Source organism: Chiloscyllium plagiosum, unplaced genomic scaffold, assembly GCF_037043375.1.
Source record: "Chiloscyllium plagiosum isolate Xiang-an unplaced genomic scaffold, Cpla_swu_hap1 HiC_scaffold_11, whole genome shotgun sequence".
Taxonomy (NCBI): domain Eukaryota; kingdom Metazoa; phylum Chordata; class Chondrichthyes; order Orectolobiformes; family Hemiscylliidae; genus Chiloscyllium; species Chiloscyllium plagiosum.
In genome coordinates, this window is record NW_028270149.1 from 46,198,249 (window position 1) to 46,217,675 (window position 19,427).

General features: G+C 41.1%; 1 protein-coding gene across 8 annotated transcripts in view; it reads left to right on the forward strand.

The window, feature by feature from the left end:
- dlg3 (discs, large homolog 3 (Drosophila)) overlaps window positions 1–19,427 on the forward strand; it is a 546,829-nt gene that overhangs the window by 219,378 nt on the left and 308,024 nt on the right. The window lies entirely within an intron of this gene.

Below are 19,427 nucleotides of genomic sequence, written 5' to 3' on the forward strand. Positions count from 1 at the left end.
GGAAGGAAGAAATGGACAGTGATCGGGTTCTGAGAGCTGTTGTTGTTGTTTAAAGCTCAATATTGTCGCAATAGCCTATCCTGACAGGCAATGCACGAACAGGAATGTGATCATTTTGTAAATGTCGTCCTGTATATCTTCTGTGTACTCTACTTTTAAAAATACATACACCTTCCTGAATTCTTCAAAAATCATAAAAGAAAAACGACACAGGCTCTGATGTGAGATGTAGAGTCGCTCATCTGTGCTGTGTGATGTCACTGCTGAGCACATCATACATACAAAAACCAAGCTTTAACCCATTGAGTGCCACTTTCTTTAGATGATCCTCATAGATCCAAAATGGATATTGTATTAATAAGTATTCACTTTCAGCTGCTTTAATTACATTAATTCTCTCCTGTAAATGTGGAGAGACACTGTTTGTGTAAATTAATAAATTTATGAATAAACACATTGGGGAATACCAGATAATCTGAGATGAGATTGGCATCTGAATAATCAGTTTTAGGAGAATATTGATCTTGAAGATTTGTTCTATTTTAAATAATGTGGGAATTAAGTAAACAACAAGGCCTGCTGTTTATAATAGGTGTCAAGTAACAAGGATTCATGCATTGCAAATTATGATATTCTCAGCTATAAGGGAATGAAGTTCATATCTGAATTATATTCTACTTCTCACATTTCAAATAAATATACGCATTTTCCAGTCAGCCTCAGCAAATCTTAATGGGCACTGTGTTTGTAAGATTCATGAAGTCATACAGAAGGAAATCATGTGATCCTTTATGCTCATGGTCGCGCTTCGAAAGAGGTCTCCAATTTGTTGCTTTTTCCCGAATAATTCGCAATTGTTTTCCATTTTCAAGTGTTTGTCTAATTTCCATATGAAAGTTACCATTGATTTGACATTTACTACTCTTTTTCAGAGAATGCATTGTACATCAAAACCTTCCAGCAAAAAAAGAATTATCCATATCTCCATTGATTCCTTTACCCAATACCTTAAATCTGCATCTTTTGGTTACCCTCATGCTAGTGCAAACAGTTTCATTCTGTGTATTATATCAAACCACTCAAAATGTTGAAAACCCCCATTAAATCTCTCTTTAACCTTCTCTGCTAAGTGATCGATGAAATGGCTCGACAGAGGCCAGTATCCTTTTAGCAAGTCAACCTTTATTTGCATGTTGAGCATCATTGACACTGATCCAGCTCCCTCAGCGCCAGCTCTCAGAGTGAACAGAATGTCTGACACTCCTCTTTGTATCTGTCAGCCAGGGCTCCCTGATTGGATCAGATTAACAGCCCCAATCAGGAAACTCATATTCTATGAGATCCACCTGGCTGACCTTGTTACAGTAACTATATCCCTCCCATTCTGAGTCCAAGGACATAGGCCAGCTTTTTTTCTGTAGCTCCTCCTGGGAAGTTTTAACACCAAGTCAGATTCCTCCAACTCTACCTCTGATATGGGCGGTGTGTAACACACAGTAGCTCACCTCTTGCACCCGGAGCGCCTCAGAAGAAAATAATTCTTTTCTTTAGTTGATGATGGCATTGAGGTGGTGATATCCACTATGTGTATTTCAGATTCCAAAACATTTTCAATGCTTGACAGACCAGGAAAACCCATGAGTTTCTGAATAGTCCGAAGGCCAGTTGAGGAGCTGGGCATGTTTTATTCCCGCACTGTTTGCAAGTTTGCAGCTTTCATATGGTCCACATGCATGTTCAGGACCATCGCAACTACCCAAACTTTATTTATCATTAAATTTGGCCTCACGTTGATCATGCCTCTTCTCCATGTAAGGCCAGCCCATGGTTCCTACACTAAACATTGTTTCCTGAAGTAAACTGTCTCTCTCGCTTAACAGAGTCTTGTGTCAATTTTGGCATTCCTGATGCTGTTTCACCTTCCCACCCCAGGTCTCCGAAGATCAGATTTAACCTGGTGCAGAGTCTACTCCCCATTAGCGAATCTACTGGAACTGTAGTTACCTAAGGGGTGGTTCTATAATGAAATAAGACTTGGGACAGTTTGGTATCTAGTGAAGATGTAGACTGTTTCTTTAAGCTTACCTTCAAAGTTTCTGCCAGACCATTGGATGATGGATGACTTGGAGCTAACCCTAGATATTAAATACCATTCAACTTTAGGAAATACTCAAAATCCCTGCTGGTAATTTTTTTTTAGATTAGATTCCCTACAGTGTGGAAGCAGACCCTCTTGCCCAACCAGTCCACATCAACCCTCCGAAGAGTAATCCACCCAGATCCATTTCCCTCTGACTATTGCACCTAACACTATGGACAATTTACAATGGCCAATTCACCTAACCTGCACATCTTTGGACTGTGGGAGAAACTGGAGCACCCAGAGGAAACCCACGCAGACACGGGGAGAGTGTGCAAACTCCACACAGCCAGTCGCCCGAGGCTGGAATTGAACCTGGGACTCTGGTACTGTGAGGCAGCAGTGCCAACCACTGAGCCACCGTGCCGCACCGTGACCAACACTTCCAGGAGTGCACGTATTGCAAATAATGCGCACAGTTTTTCTATCGTCGTCCCTGTGTTTGACAACTGAACTCTATACACATTTAGCCACTTTGAGTGGGCTTTCACAATGACTCAGAACACTGAGCCCATTAAAGGATCTGCATAGTCAACGTGTAATCGAGTGCAGGGTTTGCCGGCCATTCCCTTGAATGCGGGGAGCTGCAGGTGGTAAGTTTTGTCTTTACTGCCTCATCAATGTGGCTATGTCTGCATCCAGTCCCATCCACTAGATATAACCTTCTAACAACATCTTCATTTAGAGACCCTTGGATGACCCTGGTGGAGTTCACTCAGTATCTGGTGGTGAAGTTTGCTCGGGACAATTACTCTTGATCCCCATAATAATATGTCATCCTCGACTGTGACCTGATCTCTCTAAGTCCAAAAGGTTTCAATTCTGATTATGAAATCACTTTGGTTTCTCCCATCCCCACCAGCTGTTTCAGTTTTACTAGGATTGGATCTTTCTGTATCCAAAGTCTGAATTGTCATCTGTGACTGGAAGTGTGTCCAGAAAATTTAAAACCATTACAGACTGTTCCAGTGGTGCTGCCACCGGTGATGTATCTGCCAGCAGGATGTGGCTCAATACATCTGTAATTGCTTCTAGGCCTCCTAGATGGTGTTCCAACTTGTAATTATACACACTTAGCATGAGAACACACTGCAGAATTCAGCCTGAAGCTTTGGGCGGCACTACTTTGTTCTCTTTAAGTTGGCCTATTAGGAGTTTGTGCTCTGTTATTATTACAAATTTACATCTATGAAGATTTTGATGAAACTTTCTGACTTCAAATATGAGCTTCCTGACTCCAAACCTTCCTTCTTTATTTGAGCATATTTACACTCTGCATTAGCCAAACTCCTGCATGTATACACTGTTAGGTGGCCATCTCCTTTGGGCCATCTATGAGCTAAGACTACACGATATATTATGGGGAGGCATCGGATGTCAATACTGGATCTCGTTTAGGATCTATGTGTGCCAACACCTTAGAAAATTATAGCTGTTTCTTCATTTTCCTGGAAGTATTGCCTTGGAAATGTGACCGTTTCCGAGGCTAACACCTTTTTAAGGGTTGATGCAAAGGTGACAGAATGGAGGCTAAGTTATGTATGAACTTTCTGTAATATTTCACCAGCTCAAGGAAAAACCTTAGTTCCGTACAGATGTGGGAGTTGGGACACCTTTAATTGCCCACACTTTATCTTCAACGGTGTAATCTGGTCTTGCTGATTCTGTAGCCCAAGTAGGTCACTTGGAGTGCCTGGAACACTCATCTTTCCCTTCTAAGGCATACACCTGACTGGGAGAAACATCTAAGGACAATATCCAAGTTCTCTGAGTGCTTCTTGTTGGTCTTCCTGGTTATTGGCATGTCAAATAGCGACCTGAGGTAGACATTGTAAAATGTTCTCCTTTGTGGCTCAGTGGTTAGCACTGCCTCACAGTACCAGTTGACCCGGGTTCAATTTCCACCTCGGGCGATTGTATAGAGTTTGCACATTCTCCCCATATCTGCATGGGTTTCCTTTGGGTGCTCCGGTTTCCTCCAGCAGTCTAACAATGTGCAGGTCAGAAGAATTGACCATGCTAAATTGCTCATAGTGTTAGGTGCATTAATCAGGGGTAGAGTTGGGGAATGGGTCTGGGCGGGATACTCTTCAGAGTGTCGATTTGGACTTGTTGGGCCGAAGGGTCTGTTTCCATATTGTAGGGAATCTAATCTAATCTAATCTGCTGAAAAACTGAACAGACTGACCATACTCCAATGGCATTCTTGATGCAAACTCTTATGGGTATTAATTGTAGCGTACTTCTCAGAATCTTCATCGAACCACAATTGCAAGTACGCATGGCTCATGACCAGTTTCATGAAGGACAGCCCCCATGCTAGATTTGCATGTAAATACTCTATAAGGAGGGATTGGTATTTATCCAGCTACAAAAAGTGGTTTACTGTTTGTTTAAAATCTCCACGAAGGTGAACCAATTCGTCAGCCGTCACAATCGGTACAACCAGTGTTGCCCATTCCACAAACTGGACTGGTTTGATGATTACTTTACAGCCTTCTGATTTCTACCTCTACTTTTGCCCATAAGGCAAATGGTACTGAGCGGGCCTTGCTTTCTGGTCAACGTGCAAGTTTCTAGACCTTCCTGAAAAGCTTCCAGGTATTTAATTAGGACATCACTCAGCTGCCATTTCTAATCAAAAAAATCTTGGTGAATCTTTCTCAACCAATTTCACCTCCTCAAACTTGGGCCCAAGCTTTTTACTGCAATTAGTGCTAATTGAACCAGTTGATGCTCTGAAGAGACCGGAACCAAAGTTGTGTCCTTAATCTGTAAAGGTTCCTTGGTATAGATTCTTAGTCTAGCTGAGGTCTTGTCCAAATTTAAAGGTTGGCGGCCAGAGCATATTTTGTTAAAGTCTGGTTCTGCGATCACTGAAATAGCCGTACCCGTATTGACTTTCATTTGAACCAGGTGACCACTTAACCAGACATTTATTTTCATTAGTTCTAATTTGGATGTTGCTAAGAAATTTAACTGTTCAAAATCAGATCTAAGTGGACTTTCCAGGATGTGCACTCTCCTGGATACCAACCTGAGTTGTCTTACACAATGTATGTTTAGTGGGACTCTTTTTCTGTCTCACTGCCACTGAAATAACTCAACAGAAGCCAGTATCCCATCACCAAGTTATCCTGTATTTACATGTGGAGGGTCTTTGACACTGATCCAACTCCCTCAGAGTCCATTGTCAGAGTGAACAGGATGTCTGGCACTCCTGTTTTTATCTGTCAGCCAGCACTCCCCAATTTGACCAAATTAACATCTCCAATTTTTAGAAAATTTCCTCTAAATTTATTGCCTAGCACCTATTTGAGTTTTGAATTTTGGCACATTTATGCAAGCGCAGACAAGCTCAAAGCCCACAGTTACTTAGGTACAAAGAGTCCACTATGATTTGAAGGGTGACTGCATATTGTGATGCTTATAAGACATTTAGTTAGAAGTTAAAAGGCAGGTAGCCAGATTTGAAGATCAACATTTTCATTTCAGTTGCAAAACATGCTAAATACTTTCAATATGTATTTAAGCATTTGTAATGCTTTTCTTTTATAAAATTGAGATTTCTGACAAAAATTAATGACTTGCAACATAAATATGGTGTAAGAACATGAATTTGTGATCTTGTGATAGAGTGATGTAGCACTCCAACCCCAAACATTTTGTTGTCTAATGACTTGTGATGTCAGGAAACATGATTGCCATTTTGCACGTGGTAAATGAGACAACTATACTGTTATTGACCATAAGCTGTGCATGGTCAGGAAGGACAGATCACATCCAGAATGAGACACAGCCTAAGCGAGTATACAGTATGGGGAATTTGAAAGCAACGTGAGAATAGAACTGGTAATTTTTTTTTCTCCATTTTAAAAGTTTCAAATTAAGTCATCTCGTTAAAAGGTTAATAAGGGAGTTGGCTCAGCTGATTGAGGGATGGTTATTAGTAAATCACCTGAAACCTGAAAAGGACCTCAATAAGTATTGATTAATATTGAAGCTTAACTTAGTGAGTCATCTCAGTTCACCTCAGCTCTATTTTAAAAAGAGCCAGTTAATCATGCATGACAAGTAAGCTGCACACAGTCAGGAAGGAGAGATCACATCCAGAGTGACATGCAGCCTGAGTGAATATATTAGGGAATCTGGAAGCAATGTGCGAACTCAGAGCAGAGCGGAACAGATATTTTTGTCTTGCTATTTTGGCTCATAGTTTGTAAGATTTAAACAGGATAAATTGAGGTCCAGGATCGGGAGCTGATCGCAAAAGGCTGTGACATCACAGGAAATCCATAAGTTCATTGGTTGGCAATAGCTACTAATTTGACTAACCATTATAGGTTATTTTCAGATTGAAAAGAAATAAGGGAAATATTTACAGGTTATAAACAAAAATATCAGTAGGAAGATATTAAAAATCAAATTAATAACTAGAGATGCAGATCATGCAATGTGTTGCATCTGCATGATGTGAAAACCGGTGGACCCCATTGTGTAATGACCACATCTGTAGCAAGTGTTAGTTGTTTGAGGAACACTGCTCAGAGTTGATGAGCTGGAGTCTGAGGTTTGAAGACTGCGACCTATCAGGAAGGGGGAGAGTTGTATGAGCACTGTGTTTCAGGAGGCACTCACATCCCTTTGATTAACCACCACAAATTCAGTCAGTGGTCAGGCACAAGACGGTGTAGCTATGAGCAAGACAGATAGAAGGATCCAGGAGGTAGCTTCAGTCTTTGAGCTTGTCTAACAGGCTTGAGATTCTTGCTCGCCGTGTAGATAAGAGCAGGAGCTGTAAGGAAGATGAGCAAACTGATCATAGCACCACAGGGGAGAAAAGAAAACTGTGGTTGTACAGGATAGTTTGGCGGGGAAATAGACATTGTTCTCTGTGACCAGGATCGAGAGTCAGGAAGGTTGTGTTGTCTGCCTAGTGTCCATATTCAGTATATCTCATCTGTGCTGCGGAGGAAGTTGGAGTGGGAGGGGAAAGATCCAATTGTCATGTTTCGCATTGGTCCCATGGCAGGAAGGCATGAAAGGTTCTGCTCAGTTAATATGAGCAGCAAAAGGTTCAATTATAAATAAGAACCACAAATGTAAAAATCTCCAGATTACCACCTGAGCCAAGCACCAATTAGCTGTTCCGATGGGAATCATGCTGGCATTAGAGTCCTGAGGAATTGCATAGCTAGGGCTGTGGGTAGGACTTTAAAATGAGTTCATTTGCACGTAAAGTTATAGAACAAGTTAAAGATGGAGAGGGCTCAGCAGAAGTTATTAAAGTGTCCAGAACAAGTAATAGGACAGAGAGTCAGAAATCTAACTTCAGGCACAATCGATAAGGGAAGATCTATGAGAAGGAGGGCAGTTAATGTAGGACTGAGGATGTTGTACTTAAATGCACACTATACAAAACAAGGAATAGTGTCCTATCAAAAGTGCAGGAAGATGGACAAATTAGGGTTGCCTTGTTATTAAGAAATGAAATTGAATTGAAAGGAAGAAGTGATATAGAGTTGGAAGGTATAGAAACTTAGCAAGTTTTGAGAAGATTTGTAGCTCAGGTTAAGGTTTTGGATGTAAGTTTGCTCATTGAGCTGCAAGGTTCATTTCCAGATGTTTCATTACCCTACTAGGCAACATCTTCAGTGGGCCTCAGGCGAAGCAATGCAGAAAATTCCTGTTTTCTCTTTATATGTTTGGATTTCTTTGGGTTGATGATGTATAGAAACTATGTGGGTGAAGCTGAGGAACTGCAAAGGAAAAATGATTCTACTGGGAGTTGTGTACAGGCCTCTGAGCAGTAGTCAGGATGTGGGACAGAAAAGAGATCAGGGGATTGAAAAGGCATGTAAGGAAGGCCCTATTTCAATCATCATTTGGGACTTCACTATGCAGGTAGACTGTGAAAATCAGGTTGGTAGTGGATCCTATGAAAAGGAAATTGTGGAATATCTACAAAATTTCTTTTGGAGCAGTTTATGGTAGACCCCAACAGGGAACAGGCAATTCCAAATTTGGTGATGTGTAATGAGGCAGGCTTGATTAGGAAGCTTAAGGTGAAGGAAGCCCAAGGGGACAGTGACCACAATTTGATAGAATTCACCCTGCAGCTTGGGATGCAGAAGCTGGAAACACATGAAATGGTATTACAATTGAGTAAAGGTAACTATAAAGAAATGAGGGAGGACCCCAGCAGGGAGGATGTTGGACCAGCAATGGCAGGAGTTTTGGGGGCAATTTGGGAGGCACAGCAGAAATTCTTCCCAAGGAAGAAGAAACGTACTAAAAGGCAACCATGGCTGACAAGGCAAGTAAGAGACGACATAAAAGCTTGTAATTTGGTGAAGATTAGTGGGAAGCTGGAAGATTGGAAGCCTTTAAAAACCAACAGGGAACAACTTAGGAAGGAATGGGCAGAAGATGAAATATGAAGGTTATCTTGCTAGTAATATAAAAGAAGATTACGAGTTGTTTTTAGATATAAACAAGGTAAGAGAGAGCCACAAATGGATATTAGGCTGCTGGCAAATGAGGCTGGATAAGTAGTAATGGGAACAAAGAAATGGCGGAGGAATTGAATAAATATTTTGTATCAGTCTTCATGGAAGAAGACACCAGTAGCAACCAGAACTTCAAGAGAGTTAGGGGGTAGAGGTTAGTGTAGTGGTCATCACAATGGAGAAGTTGTTGAGGAAGCTGAAAGATCTGAAGGTGGATAAATTATTTGAACTGGATGGACTATACACTAGGGTTCTGAAGAAGATTACTGAGGCGATTGTGGAGGCATTGATGATGATCTTTTGGGAATCACTGGAAACCGGAAGGTCCCAGAGGACTCGGAAATGACGACTGTAACACCCCTGTTTAAGTAGGGAGGAAGGCAGAAGACAGTTAGCCTGACCTCAATTATTTGAAAGATTTTGGAGTTCATCATTTAAGATGAGATTGCAGAGTACTTGGGAGTGCATGGTAAAATAGTGCTGGGTCAGTACAGCTTCATCAAGGACAGTTCATGCCTTACAAATCTGTTAGGACTCTTTGAGGAGGTAACAAACAACTTAGACAAAGGAGAGCCAGTGAATGTGACTTTTTTTTAGATTCCCTACAGAGTGGAAAAAAGGCCCTTTGGTCCAACAGACCCTCCAAAGAGCAACCCATCCCCCTCTGACTAATGCACCTAACACAATGGGCAATTTAGCATGGCCAATTCACCTGACCTGCACATCTTTGGACTGTGGGAGGAAATCGGAGCACCCGGAGGAAACCCACACAGACACGGGGAGAATGTGCAAACTCCACACAGATTTATTTGGATTTCCAGAAGGCCTTTGACAAGGTGCCACACAGGAGGCGGTTACATAAGATAAGAGCACCTGCTGTTAGGGGCAAGATAGGATAGAATTAGCTAACTGGCAGCAGGCCAGGGTCTTTTTCAAGATGGCAACTGATGATTGGTGAAGTTCGGCAAGAGTCATTGGCGGGACCACAACTATTCATGATATAGATTCATGATCTGGATGAAGGAACTGAGGGCATTTTTGCTGAGTTTGCAGATGACACAAAGCGAGGTGGAGAGACAGGTAGTATTGAGGAAACAAGAGGGGCTCCAAAAGGACTTGGACAGGCAAGGAGAGCAGGTGGAACACAATGTGTGAAAGCGTGAAATTATGCATTTTGGGGGAAGAACAGAAACTTAGACTACTTTCTAAATGGGGAAAGGCTTCAGAAATCTGATGCGCTTCGGGACTTAGGAGTCCCTAGCTCAGGATTCTCTTAAGGTTAACATGCAAGATCAGTTGGCAGTTAGAAAGCAAATGCAATGTTAGAATTAATTTCAAGAGGCTAGAATACAAGAGCAGAGATGCATTGCTGAGACAGTATAAAGCTCTGTTCAGGCTGCATTTAGAATATAGTGATCAGTTTTGTGCCTTGTATTTAAGGAAGGATGTACTGACATTGGAAGGGTCAAGAGGAGGTTTACAAGAATAATCTGGGTTTGTACTTAATGGAGTATAGAAGGATTTGGGGTGGATCTAATTGAAACTTGCAGAATGCCAAGGGGCGTGGATTGTGTAGACATGGAGAAGATGTTTTCACTTGTAGAGACTGGAACCTGAGAGCACAGCCCTGATCCTTTAGAGCTGAAGGAAGGAGGAATGCCATTAGCCAGAAGGTGGTACATCTGTGGAATTCATTGTCACAGAGGGCTATGGAGTTTTTTTAGATTAGATTACTTACAGTGTGGAAACAGGCCCTTCGGCCCAACAAGTCCACACCGACCCTCCGAAGAGCAACCCACCCAGACCCATTCCCCTACATTTACCCCTTCACCTAACACTACGGGCAATTTAACATGGCCAATTCACCTCACCTGCACATTTTTTGGACTGTGGGAGGAAACCGGAGCAAACCCACGCAGACACAGGGAGAATGTGCAAACTCCACACAGTCAGTCACCTGAGGCGGGAATTGAACCCGGATCTCTGGCGCTGTGAGGCAGCAGTGCTAACCACTGTGCCACCGTGCCACCCGTTCAAGTTATTGAATGTATTTAAGACAGCTGAATAGGTTTTTGATTGGTAAAGGAACCAAGGCTCACAGGGAGAAGGCAGGAGAATGGGCTTGAGAAACATACCAGCCTTGATCAAATGGGCGAGCAGACTTAATGAGCCACTTGACCTAATTCTGTTCCTGCATCTTGTCGTATGGTTTTCTATTTGAAAGATAGTTATTAGGTAGATCATTTGGAAGTAGCTTTTTTTATATATATTTGAATATCAGTGTGAACTTCCTCAATCATCTGAAGAATTATAAGAAATCCCATAATCAGCAGGCCTGGTCAACGTTTTGCAATACTGCTCTGTCCAGTCATGAGTAGTAGTGATCAATTAACTGTAGGAGATGTCAGGTCCATGAATATTTGCATTCTCAATGATGGCCAGAGGTCAGCATGTAAATGTAAATGGCAAGACTGTAGTATTTGCAATTATGTTCATCCAGCAGTGCCTTCTTGGCCTTCTTCTGGTATTTCTAATATTGTTACCTATCTACACTTACTTCATTTCACTTCATGTGATATCAATAAACCATTAATGCCATGGATGAACTAGGAGCATTGTTTCCTAATGACATCACAACTCTCGTACTGAAGACTAGTGCTCCAGAACTAACTGTTCTGTGCATCAAGCTAAGCTGTGCTAAACTATCCAATACTTGCTTATCAACCTACTTTTAATTATCAACAAAGCGATTGACAGTGTCATCAACAATGTAATCAGGCAACATTTACACATAAATAACTTTCTTACTGATGCTCTTTTGGGTTCTCAGGCCATTCGTCTCCAGACCTCATTACAGCCTTGGTCAAAATGTAGACACAAGCAGATTTTGCAAGTAATTTGGTGACATCAAGGCAACATTCAACTGAGTGTGCAACTGGGATCTCTAGTTCAAACAGAAATTAAAGGCAGTGAGGGAAAAATTTCTTACTGATGAATATACTGACCAAGCTCCATTTTCAATTCCTCAGATAATGACATGGTTAATGCCCATGTACAGCATGACCTGGACAACAACCAAACTTGGATTATCAGTGACAAGTGAGACTTGTGCAAATGTGCCAGTCAGTTCCAGTTTAGGGAAAAAAAGTCGACTCACTGCTCCTTAACATTCAACAGCTTTACCGTTACCACCATCTGCAATCAGTGGATCATCATTGACCAGGAACTCAAAAGAGCTACTCAAATAAGGTCGTGGCTAATGGGGAAAGAGAGAGGCTGAGAATTCTAGAAACATAGAAACATTGAAAATAGGAACAGGTGCAGGTCATTTGGCCCTTGAAGCCTACTCCACCATTCAATATAATCATGACTGATTATCCAACTCAGTATCCTGTTCCTCATTTTGCCCCATACCCTTTGATCCCTTTTGCCCTACAACTATATGTATCTCCTTTAAAAATAATACAATGTTTTGACCTCAACTGAAATTTACCGCATCTATGAATTATGACTCATGTTAGAGCCCTCAATGCCTTTTCATCACCATAAGACACAAGGCAGATGTGTGATTCTTCACTTGTCTGGATGAGTGCAGCTACAGCAGCACTTAAGAAGCTTGACATCGCCCGGGACAAAGTGGATTTTGTAATTTGTACCCAATCCTCCAGCTTAATACCATGTATCATGGTCGCAGAATATACAAGCCAAAAGATGTTCCACAGTCAGTGGCTGAAACTTATTCAGCAGCAGCTCCAAAACTGATTAATCTACTATGTAGAACAGCAAGAGCAATGGATGTTATTGTAAATTCTTCAACATGTTCCACATTTTCCTGACTTGGATGTATACTTCTATGCCTTTATCACTGGGTCATAATCCTGGATAGCATTGTGGGGCTACTTTCATCATAAAGATTCACGCAGGCTTTAAAATTCCTTCAGGGCAATTAGGGACAGACAAAAAAAAATGTAGCTTTTCCAGCAAACCTCTCATCCAGACATCAAGAAAACAAAAATTTGCATGGTTAAGCATGATAAACAGCAAAAAGAAGCTGCAGCACAGAATATCTTGTCTATGCCATCAGCAAATTCTCTTCATGGTGAATGACAACATACGAAGTCCACATTTATTGATACTTAAGTTGGTTTTAAAATATTAACCAGAATCATCATTCAGCTGAGCATGAAATCCACGCTATATTGTCCTTAACTATCATGTATATTTCTGCTATGAAGTGATTACGTTTGCATGCAAGGACTCTGCAAAGAAAGAACTATTCCATCAGTGCCTCGTGGTTAACTTGACTGAATGTAATGAAGAGGAACCACAGATTGTTCACAGTCCCTGATCTGCTTTTAGATCCATCATAACCAGGACCTGCAAGGAAAGTCTTTGTTTCTCAACCAGAAAATATCAAGACTGGTTTGGTGAGAATAACCAGGAAATTCAGGAACTACTAAAATGCAAGTATAAGATGGTTCTGACTGGAAACATCACCAAAACTCTCAGGAAAGAAAGTAGTTCTACAGACAAATCAAAACAAGGTCCAACATAAAGATTGTGATCTGATGAAAGACGATCACAGGAAAGAGGGCAGATAAACCTGCAATTTGCTGACGTCTAACACATGCATTGATTCTTCAACACAGTTAAAATCTTCCATGGCCAAGTGCCCCAAGGATCTATGCCTCTGAGAGCTAAAAACAAAGTAACACTCATCGAGGACAAAGAGGCAGCCAGAACTCAATAGAAGGAGTACTTCAAGGATCTTAGGTCTCATAATGAGTGTCCCTAGCTCAACCAGCAGTATACTATTCTACCATCATCACAACTGCACATGAGGTGAAAAGACTATCCAATGGCTAAGGGCCTACAAGGCTGTTGGTACAGACAGAATCCCACCAAAGTACTGAAATATTCTGAGCATGAATACACAAATAAGAGAACATCCCAGGTGATTTCCAAGATATCATAATTGTTTCCATCTTCAAGGAAGGAGATAAAAACTGAGTGTGGTAGCTATGGAGGGGTTTCTCTGATACCTGCCAAGGAAACCTCATTGCAGGATTCTTCCTCAATAACCTCCAAAATACAGATTCCATCCATGAAGAGACACAATTAATACAATTCTCACTGCAAGACAATTTGAAGAAAAGTTCAGAAAATAGAAGCAATCTCTAACCTGGCCATCTTCGACTTCACAAGGTCTTTCATTCTCAATTAGGGAGGATTATGAAATGCCCTTGTCAAATTTGACGACCTGCAAAAAGTCGTCATCATCCTCTGCTGCTGCAAGATTACATGCAAACTATGATCTTCACCAACGATTCACCACAGACCCAAAACAAGTGCAAAGTAGAGGCAAGCAAGGCTGTGTCATCACATCTATGAACTTTTCTGCCTTCCTTGCTGCAGCACTATATCCAATATCCCTGAAGCTTCTTGCGGGAGTGGAACATTTCACGAAGAGCAGGAAACTATTCAACTTCTATACAGTTCAGATGTGAACCATTACAAAAGGTACCTGTAATCCCTTAAAAAGTGTTATGATGCCTTATCAAAATCCTGCAAATCCAATGGCTGCAATATCAGTAGCCTCTCTTACATCAACATTCCGAGTATCAAGGAGCTTGTTATGGACAACCAGCTGTATTGGGCAAGCAACATCTTTCATAAACCTGACTCACGACTGCCAAAACTACGAATGCCATGACAGCAGGCAGTGACAAGGAGGGCAGAAAAAATGCTTTCACAGAATCATCAGCCTTGCTGGAAAAATGCAACATCACCACCATAGGAATTTCTTGCCCAAGTCCACCAAACTGGAGATGAAGCCTTTCAAGCATCTTTATCTGGTTCATTTTGGAGAGTAAGTGCAAACAGCAGAAGGGTCATGTAGAAAACCAAGAATGCCATTCACACACTTCATTAAACACCACTATTGTCCTTCCTACGGTTGGCAGTGTAATTTGAATTGGACTGCTTTGTCACCTCAGGATCCACAACACTTTTAGATTAGACTAGATTACCTAAAGTGTGGAAACAGGCTATTTGGCCCAACAAGTCCATACCGACCCTCTGAAGAATAACCCACCCAGATCCACTCCCCTACCCTAAATTTACCCCTGACTAATGCACCTAACACTGCGGGACAATTTAGCATGATCAATTACCCTGACCCTGACCTTTGGAATGTGGGAGGAAACTAGAGTACCCAGAGGAAACCCACGCAGACACAGGGAGAATGTGCACCTGAGGCTGGAATTGAACCCGTGTTCCTGGCGTTGTGAGGCAGCAGTGCTAACCATCGAGCCACTGTGCTGCCTTGAATGGAAGAAAGTCATCTGATGATTAGGGTAACCTCAGAAGGAGCAGCAAAACACTCAAAAGCACAAAACTTTCAAACAGAAACAAGCACTTCATCTGGTCTAGTGATCTATAATGAGGCAAATTTTAACACCACATAACCAGCTCCTAGCAGTGAAGTTGAAAGTGCGAAACCTCTCAGGATGCAGCAACACTTGTGGACTTAGTCTGATCACGTTCTTGTGAGGAAACCTGGATGGAACACAATGTAACTGTATAATGCAGAAGTAATTTATTCAGACTGATCTATAGGTTAGCAAATGCAGCGTCTCCCTGCATGAAGTGGCAAGTGGGTGACGTATTCAGTAACTGAAATCTACAAGTCCTGTTTTTTAGTAATTTTATCAGATCGGGCAGTATACTAATTCCAGGATAGAATGTTATTGTACAGTAGTGTATTTGCCTGGACAGCTTTGGGAAGAAGAAGAATGATAGGAGACTTAATATCTGAGTCAAGGTGGAAAACAGTTTATTTTGTATTCCCATGTACCTCCTTACACAATATGACAGTTCTGTGATTTTATGTGCTCAAAACAGTTTCCCAAATGCTACTAGAACAATACAGAGAATGTTTTCCATCGCTTCAGCATGTTCCTTCCCTTTCACAAATAGGATTCACTGCATTTTCTTGACTAAATTAGTTACTATTTTTTATCTGCTATATTATGAAATCTTAATTTGTTTAACCTCCAATGGCCTCCATCCTACCACAGACCATTTTTTTTCTTGCTCTCATTCCTCTTTCACTGGCTCAAAAACTCTTAGATTTCTATCTCACTTCAATTCTGATGAGAAGTGATCAGCCTGAAACCTTAACTAACCTGAAACCTTAACTAACCTGAAACCTTACCTCTGTCCCTCTCCATAGATGCTGCCTAACCTGCTGAGCTTTTACATCTCTTTTTTTATTTTTCAGATTTCCATCGTCTACAATATTTTGCTTTTCTCGTCACATACCAAGCCTACTTCAGCATCTGTAACTGCATCATTGTGAACTATAAGATGGTCTGCTTAACAGTCTTGCATTCTGAAAAGATTTCTTGATAATTAACTTGAATGTTTGAAACACCTTTAGCTATTTAAGTTTTTGTTAAAGCCACATATTTACTTATGTACTGTGTATTTACACCTGGTTATAATCCCAGTTTAGCCTGGGGCTGTAGGATGCCATTTGTTGTCAAAATGAAACAGTACCAGGGTCTTGATGTGGAGACTCTGGCACAAGAGACCTTTGCACTTAACTGCATCTTTGAGTAATTAGCCAGTGGCAGTGGATCACACAACTACACTTGATGCGAAACTACTGATTCACAGGGGACCTTGGTGGTTCCTTGGCTCCAAGAGAAAGCTAATCAGCAGGCCCTTGGTGAGCAAAACATTCCTTGATATCTATCAATCAGCTCCCAGGGTCTGGTTCAGGTGAGTCAAAGGCACTGGAATGAAGTCCTACCGGTAGATGGTGATTCTGGCAAACCAGCATCTTCTAGCAACTCCCACAACCAAGTGGGTTCCAGAGATAGTGGCTATCACCTTTCTTTGCTTCTATTCTGTGAGATCAAGAGGGAGACACAGTTGCTAAGCACATCTGGTTCTCTAAATCTAGTGCAACCAAAAAACAAATGAAGAAGGCTCTTCATTCATTCTCTTACCTACCATAAGCATGAGCTTGATTTCTCATGCTCAAAAAAGCCGTTAACTTCCTAGTATCAAAGAATGTACCTGGAAAAGATAGAGTAAAAAGAAAGGTCATCAAATATGTAAAGGCCCAACTGCTTCCATACCTCCATGATCTCTTCTACCTTTGCTGGAAAAAAGGCTGTATCCTACAGGATATATGTGAATCAACTATCACTGTATTATACAAGAATATAAGTAATTGAAATTGTAGAAACTACCAGTGCATCTTACTTTTTAATGTCACTGGAAGTTTTTTTGCCAGAGTCATTCTAAGAAGGCTTTATTGAACAATTAATGGAATGTAGCGACTGGCACAGTTTAGCTCCAGAGTGGGCAGAGCTAATATTTAATTTAAGATTGTGATTGATAGGTATTTTAGTTTGTTTATTTTAGAATTTGGCTTTTGAAAGAGTGGCATGTGAGTTTTGGTCTTTGTCCATGAAGGGATTTAATGATTAACTTGTACGTATTTCTGTAGCAATGATGATTTCTCTTAAAACAAATAATGAGATAGAGACTTTCCGGAGAGTAACGCAGTTTTGTTTTTATTGGGTTAGTTTTACAAGTGAACAGATTAAACATTGCGCAATATGCTTCAGTTAGAAGGATCTGGAGTTTTGTTTTTTAGAGTCAGGGAAACACCCATAGTTTTAAGAAACCTTTTATTTTTCAGTTTGCAAAAGTTGTGGTTGGAACTGGATGAATAAAACAGATTCTTCTGATGAAGAGATATACAGAGGAACATTGATTATCCAAAGGACATGGGTGGGCAGTATTTCATTCAGTTAATTGAAGCATAGTTAGCATAGATGAGTGTCGGGACCTTGTAATCTTGCTGGGTAATCCGATATTCAGATAGTTGAATGCCAGATAATTGAATTTCCTCTATAGTTTAGAAATGTTAAGACATAAGCTACCTCAGTATAAGGTGGATAGTTTTAAAGTTCCAGACCAGAAGTGTGTGAATAAAACCTTAAAGGAGTTATTTGAAGCTGAGAAAGTCTAAGATCAGTTGTATGAAGAGTAGAGAAGATGCTATCAGGTTCGCAAGATTGAAAGTTGAAGCATCTGTTCAGCTCTATAGGTGTGATAAAGAAGGGAAATATCTCTGATGTGAGTACAGTAAAGGTTGCTGTTGGGATCTTGCTTATGTGGATCTCACAAAAGCATGTTACATTTCCTTCACCAACTAATGTTACCATGAAGGTCCTTCGTTTTTAACCTCACCCCTTGCCTGAGGCATAGTGACCATCAGGTTAAACTCACCACTAGTTGTCTCACTTCCTCTAATGAGAGAGCAGCCCTATGGTCCTTTGAGATAAGGTGACTTTACTTTTTCACACTGTAGACAAGGAAAGACTCCAGTCTCATACAGCACTTTCATAAAATGCACAGCAGTATTCAGTTCAATAGGTCTACATCTGAGAGTTTTGCGCTCAACAATGTGCTTTAGTTCTTAGCATGTTAGTTATTTCTCTGTTATGAATCTTTTTCTCTGTTCTCCTAATCTTTGCTTTCACTGCTTATCTATAAGGCCTATGCCATCAATGGCTTGCTGAGCGGCAAAAAAAATAGATAATTTATATTGACAAAGCAAAAATATTGTCTTGATAACACATCTTTGGCCACACATGGAAAGATAAAATCACCAATGGAGCAATCCATTCTATGGCAAAATGCAGAAAATGCTAATACTAATCAAGCAAAGAAGGCTTCACTGGCTTGGAAAATGTGCAGGAAAGAAGATGACCATGTCTCCAAGAAATAGCATGTGCCAGGAGACCAACAAGGTGTCAAAGTTTCAATGCAAGGATATTGTCAGAAGACATGAACACTCAGTGTTAATCATGACAAATGGGAATCTCTAGCTGATGGATGATGCAAATGGTGATCACCAGCAGTGGGCAATAGTTTACCACCATGATAGCATGTGCTTTCAGAAGCTCCAAAAACATATGCCAGTCCTGCAAACAATGCATCAGCAGAGATTATCTCGCATCACTAGCAAGAAACAACTCAATGTAGGGTGCTTGTGATGGACAGTCTTTCCAGAACAAGCCTATTCAGCCATCAAAAGAAGTGAAGCAGATGATCTCATTTGACATCACCGATGTTCTCATGCTGCATTTCTGTTATCTTTTGCAGACTCAACAATGTCATTCTAACGTATTTAGGTGCTTATAACAAAAGGTTTCGACAGATAAAAGAAACTTACATTTATATAATGCCTTTGCATCTTAAGGATCTACCAAAGTGTTCCATGATCAATGGGTTGCTTTTGCAGTGCAGTCACTATCGCAATATATGAGAATGAAGTAACAGTGAGATAAATGACCAGATAACCGATTTGAGTTGTGTTAGAAGTTTGGGTGAAGATGTGTAGCTCGGGTGCTCGTTGTTGTGGTTCTGTTCGCCGAGCTGGAAATTTTTGTTGCAAACGTTTCGTCCCCTGTCTAGGTGACATCCTCAGTGCTTGGGAGCCTCCTGTGAAGCGCTTCTGTGGTGTTTCCTCCGGCATTTATAGTGGCCTGTCCCTGCCGCTTCCGGTTGTCAGTTTCAGCTGTCCGCTGTAGTGGCTGGTATATTGGGTCCAGGTCGATGTGTTTGTTGATGGAGTTTGTGGATGAGTGCCATGCTTCTAGGAATTCCCTGGCTGTTCTTTGTTTGGCTTGCCCTACAATGATAGTGTTGTCCCAGTTGCCACGACCAACTATCCTTAGTAGCCACACATGCAG